Raw genomic sequence first — 9502 nt, 5'->3', positions numbered from 1 at the left:
ACTTGAAAATGAGCATGTGCAATAAAAACCAGATGAGTGGGAGAAAAACATGGGAAGGGGCAACAATGTTCAAGAAATAATGCACCTACTACCTGATGAATGTAACTGTAACCCCTCTGTACATCACCCTAACAAATAAAGAAAATTAAAAAAAGAAAAATAATTAAAATGAAAGAGGGGTAAGTCTGTGTTCAGTTGGTATAGTGCGCAAGGCCCTAAATTCAAACCTCTAGTACCACAGAAAGAGAGAGATAGAGCAAGAGAGAGAGGAATGCAATGCAATACTTACAGAAAATATGGTAAGTCACAAGATATGAATTGTCATTCTATAGAACAAGAAAGCATTTAGCATTTGAATGAATTCCAACATATTGCAGGCTTATATATTGGTTTTACAGGCATCAATTCTAATCTAAAATGTAATAGTATACATATATTATTACTTATTTTCAGAGATTTCTCCCTTACTTTTTACTTATTAGTACTTAATGTGGAGATTGCAACTCCTTTCACTCATAAGAAAAAATTTGATAAGGTCCAAAGTCCTGAAAATATTAATACAATTGTCATATTAAAGGCTTTCAATCTGTGAAGAAAGTGGTGAGGGTACATTTGACCTTGCCTTTTCTTATATTATAGTGTTATTACATTATCGAGTGTTACAAGTAAGCCTATCATTTCCTTCAAGTCTCTTTATAGCATGCATCTTCAAATGGCAAGCATTCTTTCATGTCCCGTAATGAAAGCCGACTAGCTGTCCCATAGGGCACTTGAGCTCTGCTACTTCTGACTTTGACTTAATAATGTATCAATGGCTCTTCCCACACACTATTGTGGATAGTGGCTGATGGAAACACTGTTTTCAGCAGCACTGGGAAGTACCATTATTTTGTAGGAAATATATATGTGCCAAATATTCACTTAACTGCTCAGCAAAGGTACATGTGTCAAATATGTGCATAACTGCTCATGAATGATTGTCTTCTTTGTGCCAGTACTGGGGACTGAACTCAGGGGCTAGGGAAGATTCCTTAACTTTTCCAGTCAAGTATAGAACTTTACCACTTGAGCCAACTCTACTTCTGCCTTTCTGCTGGGTAATTGGAGATAAGAGCCCCTGAATGTGCTGCCTTCGAATCATGGTCCTCAGATCTTAGCCTCCTGAGTAGTTAGCTTTCAAGAGATGAACCAACAGCACCTAGCTCTCAGAATGAATATTTACATCAAGTTAATCTTGTTGCTTGAGTTTGTCATTACTATCTTCATTACTGAGTACAAAGAAAGACCCAGAAAATTACTAAATTTCTCTTTTATTTCCCAGTGCTTTATAATAGTGAAACTGTGTCCATGAAGTATCAGGTTCTTCTAAGGAAAATTAACCTAACTTTAAAAAAAAAATCTTGTTTAAGTGGAAGCTTGAACTCAGGGCCTCACATTTTTGTTTTTTTGTTTGTATGAGGGTTTTTTTGCTGGATGCTAGCACCGTATCACCACACCTCTACTTCTGTCTTCTTGTTGGTTGATTGGAGATAAAAGTCCCACAGATTTTTCTACTCTAGCTGGCTTTGAACTCAGATTCTTATGTCTCATCCTCCTGAGTTGCTAGGATTACAGGCATGAGCCATTGGTGCTCAGCTTCTGAATCATTCTTTAAATCTCAGAATGGAGTTAGCTGGATCAAAAAGTCTCACAACCAATGATCCATACAAATTTCAGGATTTGTTTTCTTGGTGTTAAAGAAGTTTCCTGTGAGGGTGGGTGTGTCGCAAAGATTTCTAGAGCAGCTTGGATTTCATCTCAACCATGTGAAGAGTTTGCTCAGCAAATCTGAGCCCAGAACTAAAGATTCCCTGGGCAAAGTTTCTCATAGGCTAATAAAGAGAAAGTTGGATTGGATTATTTTAATAAATTGCAGAAGTTAGCCTTCCCAATCACATTTATTTCTCTCCCCAAAATGTAACCTCTACACTGTCCTAACCCTACAAGTCATAGAAAATTAAGACAGAAGTTCAATTTAAAATAGCTTTGACATATTTATATAGCAGGATAGAAAGTTTGTCCAAGCATTTTGAAATGGCCCATAATTTATTTCTTGATTTATATTTTACATATATTTGACAGAAGGGATCTCATAAGTGTCTTTCAGTCAGGGAACTAGAAGTTCTCTCAAAATTTTCACTGGAGTCCACACAGTTGGCTTTTTTTCTTTACTGTCTCTTAAGACTGAGAACCCACATTTTAAGATGTCTTATTTGTGTTGTCTGGTATTAAATTACAGGGGTTCTCGTAAGCTTTCTCAACATAGCATCTGCTTGGTCTTAGAGTGCATCAACCTATCTCTCCTGAATTCTGCATGGATTGCTCTGCAGAACTTTCATAATAAAGCAATAATTGTTTTGCCTACTGGACTTGGATTTAAATAAATCTGGAAGCAATTCTGGCAACATTCCAAATCAAGAAAGCTTAAAAATAAATCTTTCACCATTGTCACAATTTGATTTTGCTAATGAGTTTCAATTTCAGAAATTCAACATTAAAAGAGCAACCAGTGCTAAGACACTAAGTAAACAAAGACCTGCAGTAGAAACAAGGATGCTGCACTGGCTCAATTCTCTTACTATATTCATAAAGTAAAAATAAGACAGTAAAAGAAAAGCTTTCTCAAAATATTTTTATTTCAGCAGGTGCAGTGGCTCATGCCTGTAAATCCTAGCTACTCAGGAGGCTGAGATCTGAGGATCATAGTTCAAAGCCAGCCCAAACACAAAATCCGTGAGACTCTTATATCCAACCAATCATCAGAAAACTTGAAGTGGCACTGTGGCTAAAGGGGTAGAGCACTAGCCTTGAGCTGGAGAGTTCAGGGACAACACTTTGACCCAGTGTTCAAGTCTCACAACTGAAAAAAAATATTTTCATTTCAAACTGGGTACTGGTGGCTCACACCTGCAATCCTACCTACTCAGGAAGCTGAGATGTGAGGATCAAGGGTCAAAGCCAGCCCTGGCAATACAAAGCAGAGAGACTCATCTCCAATTAACTTCTAGAAAACTGGAAATAAGGCTGTGGCTCAAGGTTAGGGTGGTAACTTTGAGCTGAAGAGCTAAGGGACAGCACCCAGGCCATAGGTCAATCCCCATGACAAAAAAAAAAAGAAATTAACAAACATTTACTAGGAGACTACACTATTATGTCCACATATTGTTTGGGGCCTAACATTCCAATTCAATGTATTTTTGAACATTTCTTTTATTGATTGATTAATTTTTTTAAATTAAGAGATGTATAGAGACAAGTAGGAGAGTTTTGGTATACTGAATATTAACACTAAAAAATAACAATGGTAAACATATTGAAAATATTGCTTGTGTTAATTTCTCAGACTTCTCTAGGGCAGTTATCATTCTTATACACATCACATAAATGGGGAAACTGGAGGAAGAGAATGAATAACTAGCCCTATTCTTCCATATCTAATTAAACAGATTATTTAACTCCATTCTCTCTAGAAACCCCACTGAGAGGAAACTAAAACAATAAAAAGCTGGGAACTTAAAGTCAAAGAAGTGAGGAGAAGAAAAGAAACAATGGAGGAAGTCAACTTTATACTCATACACACAGCTAAGAAAAGAGCTTTGACTAATATACAAAGGATGTGAGATTCTCAGTATACTACAGTAAGAAATAAGCCAACATTTCAAGAAAAGCTTAAGCACTGAAGCCAAGCATTAAAGGCTCTTTGTAAGACAAAAGCCTAAGAACAAGATACCCAGAAACCCTTTCTACCCTTGTAAGCTAGTAAATGACAAGTATGCAGACCAAGATGGAGTAAGGCTTTCAGAAAAAAAAGGTGATGGTGGCTCACTGGACACTGTAAAACAAATAGTAAGGAGAAGTGAAGTACTGGACTAAAATGGGGAATGAAAATCCTGATTTCCTGAAGCATCCTAAACAAAGCCTGCAATAACTGAGAAATCCTGAGGGGATCAAGGCAGGTAATGATGCTTGCTGTATGGCATGTATTTGTAGAGACCACCAGAGACCAAAACCCATACAAATACACCTTTCACTTAGTCTCACAGGACCTCATTGTAAAACAGAAACATTATTAGTGACAACTCCAGTCATTAACATGAAGAATACATAGAGTAAGAAAGATATCTGTGAAAGAAGTAAATCATTGCAGAAAATCATGATAGAACATAAAGATAGCTATGGGAAAAATAGTATTAATATCATAAATAAAAGTTCAATACATCTTGGAAATCAACAGTCTTTGGAAAAAGAAGAAAATTAAAAGGTCAAATATAGCATAAGGAATGACTTTAGAAATTCAGAATATCTGGTCCAAGTAACCGGAGCTATAGAAGTATGAAAATAAAATTATAAGAGAAATGACCAAAAAGAATACCAATACTACCACACGCTGTTTATCTCCTTCAGGAAGGAAGGAGCCTACAGTGCCTGACACGTAAATAGTTATTGCATTGAGGCGAAACACTAGGAGAGTTTATAGTGTCTGGAGTAAGGAAAAGATCCTAAGAACATTTCAGAAGGAAAAAAACGAATCCATAGAGGTACAAATCAGAGTCCAAAACGGTACTGGATATTTCAACCATGGTCGTGGAAACTCAATGATCTTGCTGAGCAATGTACTCAAAATTCTGAGGGAAAAAAATCTGTTCCCCAGAATTCCAATCAGGAAAATAAGATTTTAGCAACTCTACCTTTCCTACAACCTTCCATAAAATGAGTTTCCCCAAATCAAAAGAAAAGGAAGCAAGGAGACTCAGGGGATAAGAATTTTAATACTTCATTTAGGCAAAGGTAAGCCTGGACACCAGCCTTACAAAGCCACTAGTTGTATTTCAGCAGAAAGGTAGAGACCCATACATAGTAAGGGGAATCTCAAAGAAAATGAAGACAATAATATTCTGTCTTTGAGGACATTGGAAAAACTCAGAAGGACTTTATAATCTTTCTGAGAAAGCTGGAAAAATTGCCAGTAGTTATATTTTAAAAATCAGTAAATGAAAACAAAACTTAGTAACTACAGAGGGAATAAAAGGCAGGGAAGATAATATATTCTATGAAAGAATATTACAATCACAACAAAGTAAAAACAGAATATGTACCTAATTCCAAACTTTGAGATCTAGTTTAAAAGAATAAGAAAAATGGGCATGAAGTATATCAGCCACAGTTTAGAAGGACAATGTACAATATCTAAATTTTATGAAAAAAAATTGGTAACAAAATTATAGTGTTTAACAATGTGTCCATAAATATCAAAAGAATATTAGTGCAATTGTCCCTGAAGAGCAGAAAAAAGAAATATAGTAATCAATTAAATTTCTTTTTGTAATTATCATGAAGTAATGAATTATCAATTCAGCAAATCATTCAATAAGTGCAAAACCTCATGATTAATTTTACTCTTAGCTTCTTTCTAATTTGTATTATAAATTATTTCAATCATACATAAAAATAGAGCACAACTATCTACCAGTGTACATTCTTACAGTAGGTATGTTTTTGAAGATTGGAATGGAAGTTTTTTGATACCTCTCCAATATCTCTCTGAAGAATTAACTATGCCTGCTTTTAGACCTTGGCCTTACCTTTAAAACACTGTGGTGCCATTTCAATGCTTTTGAAATACACAGAAACAGGATCCTATTCAACACATAGCTTTACGTTTGTTTTTTTTCCCGCTGCATTCTGTGGGAGATTTAATTGACATTGATTCATAGTTCTAGTTTAATTTATCTGCTGTGTATATGACATCTATTACATGGATGTCATCCTGTTGGTAACATTTGGATTTTTTTCCACTTTTCCACTATTACCTTCAATACAGCAAGAAACACTTATATGCATTGTCTAGAGAATTTGGATGGAGTTAAACAGCACGTAGCTTGAATATATTCCACTTCATTACATGTGACCAGGTACCTTAGCCATTTCGTAGGGATTATACCAAATGATTCTCGGTCTCCCAGGAAGTGAATGAGTGCTGGGTGCTGCAATCCACACAAAACTTCATGCTATTTTTTATTTTTATTCATGTATTCATTCGTGTGTGTGTGTGTGTATGTGTGTGTGTGTGTGTGTGTGTGTGTGTTGCTATGGGTCAAATCCAAGGCAACAATAGGCAAGCCCTCAACCACTGAGCTACATACACCTCTGAAAAGCATGCCATACTTTTAAGTAGGGAAGATCAACCTTGGTCTCAAGGCAATGTTTTCTACTGAGGATGCTGTGTTTTTATTTAGGCCCAAGGTAAAAATATTCATACTGCACAAAACTGTCTCTATCTTTATTCATGCCATTCTTCCTACATTTCTCTACTCATATCATAAACAATACTAAAAATTTTATCAATCACAAAAGTAAAAGGACAGCAGGAAATTAAAAACAGAAGTTAGCCAAGAAGATAACCTGCTAAAATTATTTAAGTTCTATCCAAAGTGTTCATATGATATGCGGAGGTCAAGAGATATAATTGATGGTTATATTTTCCATCTTTTGGAAAACAGTGACTCAGGACTGTCTCAAGTTGGAAACCTCAGCAAGACCCTATGTTTTGTGACAGAACAGGACAGCAACACTGTCTAAATCCCAAATGATGTTGAAATGTATCCACTTCAATAAATCAGTGTTGCCGCCTTTTTGCCTCCTTTACTAATTTGCTGACTCACTTGCCTAGAGAAAATATCAAGAGCATCCCAGGAGTGAATTCCAATTAAACAACCCACCCGAAATTGAGAAAATTCTATTGTTTACCATCACAAATATTCTTTCATGCACACACACATTCACATATGCATCTATATATATTCACATACAATTATATAGTATGTATACTTTTACACTACTATGTATATACTATGTATACTGTGCATGCTATACTAATATACTACTATGCATACTGAAATACTACTATTATATACAGTAGTATATTATTATGTAGTATGTGAATATGTATAGTATATATATACTATATCTAGTGTAGTATATAATGTATATAGTATACATGCATAGTATAGTGTTTATAATATATAATGTATATAGTATATACATATACATATGTATAGTATAGTGCATATAGTCTATAATATATAGTATATAATGTATATTATATTATTTCTTAATATCTAATGGCTATATGTGGCAGTTACTACAACTTATGTGCAAATCACAGCAAAATAACAATTCACGAGTTGAGATGGAATGCTGGTGCATAATGCATTGAAAATCTTAGCATTTTATTTCTTCACCAATGTTGCTGACTGCCGCAACGACGCATCACTTTGGAGGCCAACTCGGAATGATTACAGACTCAAATATCTGCAAGCAGAGGTTTTTATTTCTCTCTCCTTTCTTCTCTCTCTCTCTCTGCCTTTCCTCTTCTCTGGAAATCCTACACTATTTATATCCTTAAGCAGCCAATCACAATAAAGGTCATCTGCACACGCAGCAAGCAAACATGGAAAAAAATTCTAGTGATCATGCTCTATCCACGAGCATGGAAGAAACAAATCAACCAATGCAAAGAAACTTCCTGGTCAGCAAGTACTGACTCATTGGCGAGCTGCCAGGTGCCATTTTATAATCTTACTTCCCCAGGAGGCTGAAAGCAATGTCTCCAACAATGCAAGGTTGAGAAATTACACCTCTTCAACATATAACCTAAACTTGCAACATTCTAAATATGTCAGGTAGCTTTTCTCTTAGAAATCTTTCACTTGGCTTTCTAGAAGATAATTGACTGAGAACCAAAACTTAGAAGAATAAACAAATAGGAAGACAAAATTACACACCACATATTGCATGCCCATGAATTAGAAACCAAGATTTGAATAACCTGGAACTGTGCACAGGTAACAATTCTAATTGTTTCTTTGTTTCTTTATAGGGGTTTTTGGATAGATGTTCCCCTAATTTCTTTAGAACTCTATAATACAGAATTACTTTTTAAAGTCATTTACTGTATTGCTCTTATAGAGATGATGGACACAGGGGATACAATTACAAGAGTCAAGTAATGAGTGCATTTCCTTCACGATGTCTTCTGTTTCCTCCCTTCCTACCAGTCCCTCCCTTCTGTCTCCTCCCATGAAATGTAGAATTCACTTTCATCAGTGTCCAGTGAACCCCATTGTTGTGCTTTTTACCCTTTTCCTCTCGAGTTCTGTGCTCTCCCCCACCCTTCAGAAGCTATGCACATGAATACACCATATATAAGGTAAAGAAACAGCATCAAAAACTGAAAACCAAACATCTTTTGTTTGCATAGCTTGGAGTTTTTAGTTCAGTATGCATATTATTTTATTTAAATATGCAGAGGCACTTAGTCATTGTGTTTTCGTTTCTCTCCTAAGAGTATCCTCTTTTGGTTTCACTGTCTGTGATTATCTAGAATCTTGTATAAATTGTCCTATCCCAGTGCATTTTAGATCTAACTTTGGTATATCAAAAAGAAGATGTGTTGTTTGTCTCTCTGAGCTTTGCTCACTGTATGTAATATGAATTGTTCTAGTTCCATCCATTTCCCTGCAACTAACATTACGTTATTCTTTCTAATGTGTAAAATCCGTTGTGTATAGGTACATCTTCTGGATCCACTCATCTAACGTGGTGTTGAACAAGTCATCATTTTCATTTCCTCTTTCTCCCCCTCATTGGCCTCCTCCTTTCCTCTGCCTACTTCTACTCTTTGTACTCCTCCTATTTCTCCCCCTACTCATTCTCCTCCTCATCCTACATTTTTCTTCTTCCTCTTCTTCCTCCAGCTCCTCTTACTCTTCCTTCTTCTTCCTTTTCATTTTCTCTTCTTCTTACTTATTATTTCCTCAATAAGTAATAATATTTTCTTGCAGTATTGGTGATAATGGTAAATGCAATGATCATACAAATATATATTTGAAATGCTAAATCGTTATGCAATCTTGTTTTTAATATTTGCATAGCCTTGTTGACAGAACTTGTTTCTCTGTTATGTTGTGATGAAAAGATGAACATTTTCTATAATAAAAGTGAATGCATCCTATAGAACACTTCACCCCATTTCCTCTCTGGCTAACCAATCTTATTCTCTTTGCCTGAATGAATACAATCTAATATCTAATGCATAATAAAATCATATCATATTAGTGAGTTTTATTAAATTAAATTGTTTTACTCTTGTCACAAAGAGTAACACTGAAATATTAATTTACTTCACCATATTAACCTTATATATCATCCATAATATCATGCTACACCCCTAAACATAAACTATAAAATGTGTGTTTTTAGAACTCTAGGATAGAATATTCTTTCTTCTCTCCCTCCTAAAATTTGCAAAGATCAAACCAAAAAATGTGACAGAATCATAATTCATCCTACTGTGTTAAAACTTTGAAATAATTTCCATAACTAGAGATAAGAAAGATCAATAGTAATGACTGTATACATAATTAAAGAAAATTCCATTATACCAAAAAAGGAGAGATATTTT

This window comes from Megascapheus bottae, chromosome 16, assembly GCF_031878675.1.
Source record: "Megascapheus bottae isolate mThoBot1 chromosome 16, mThoBot2.hap1, whole genome shotgun sequence".
Classification (NCBI taxonomy): Eukaryota; Metazoa; Chordata; class Mammalia; order Rodentia; family Geomyidae; genus Megascapheus; species Megascapheus bottae.
Note: the sequence above shows the minus strand (reverse complement) of the source record.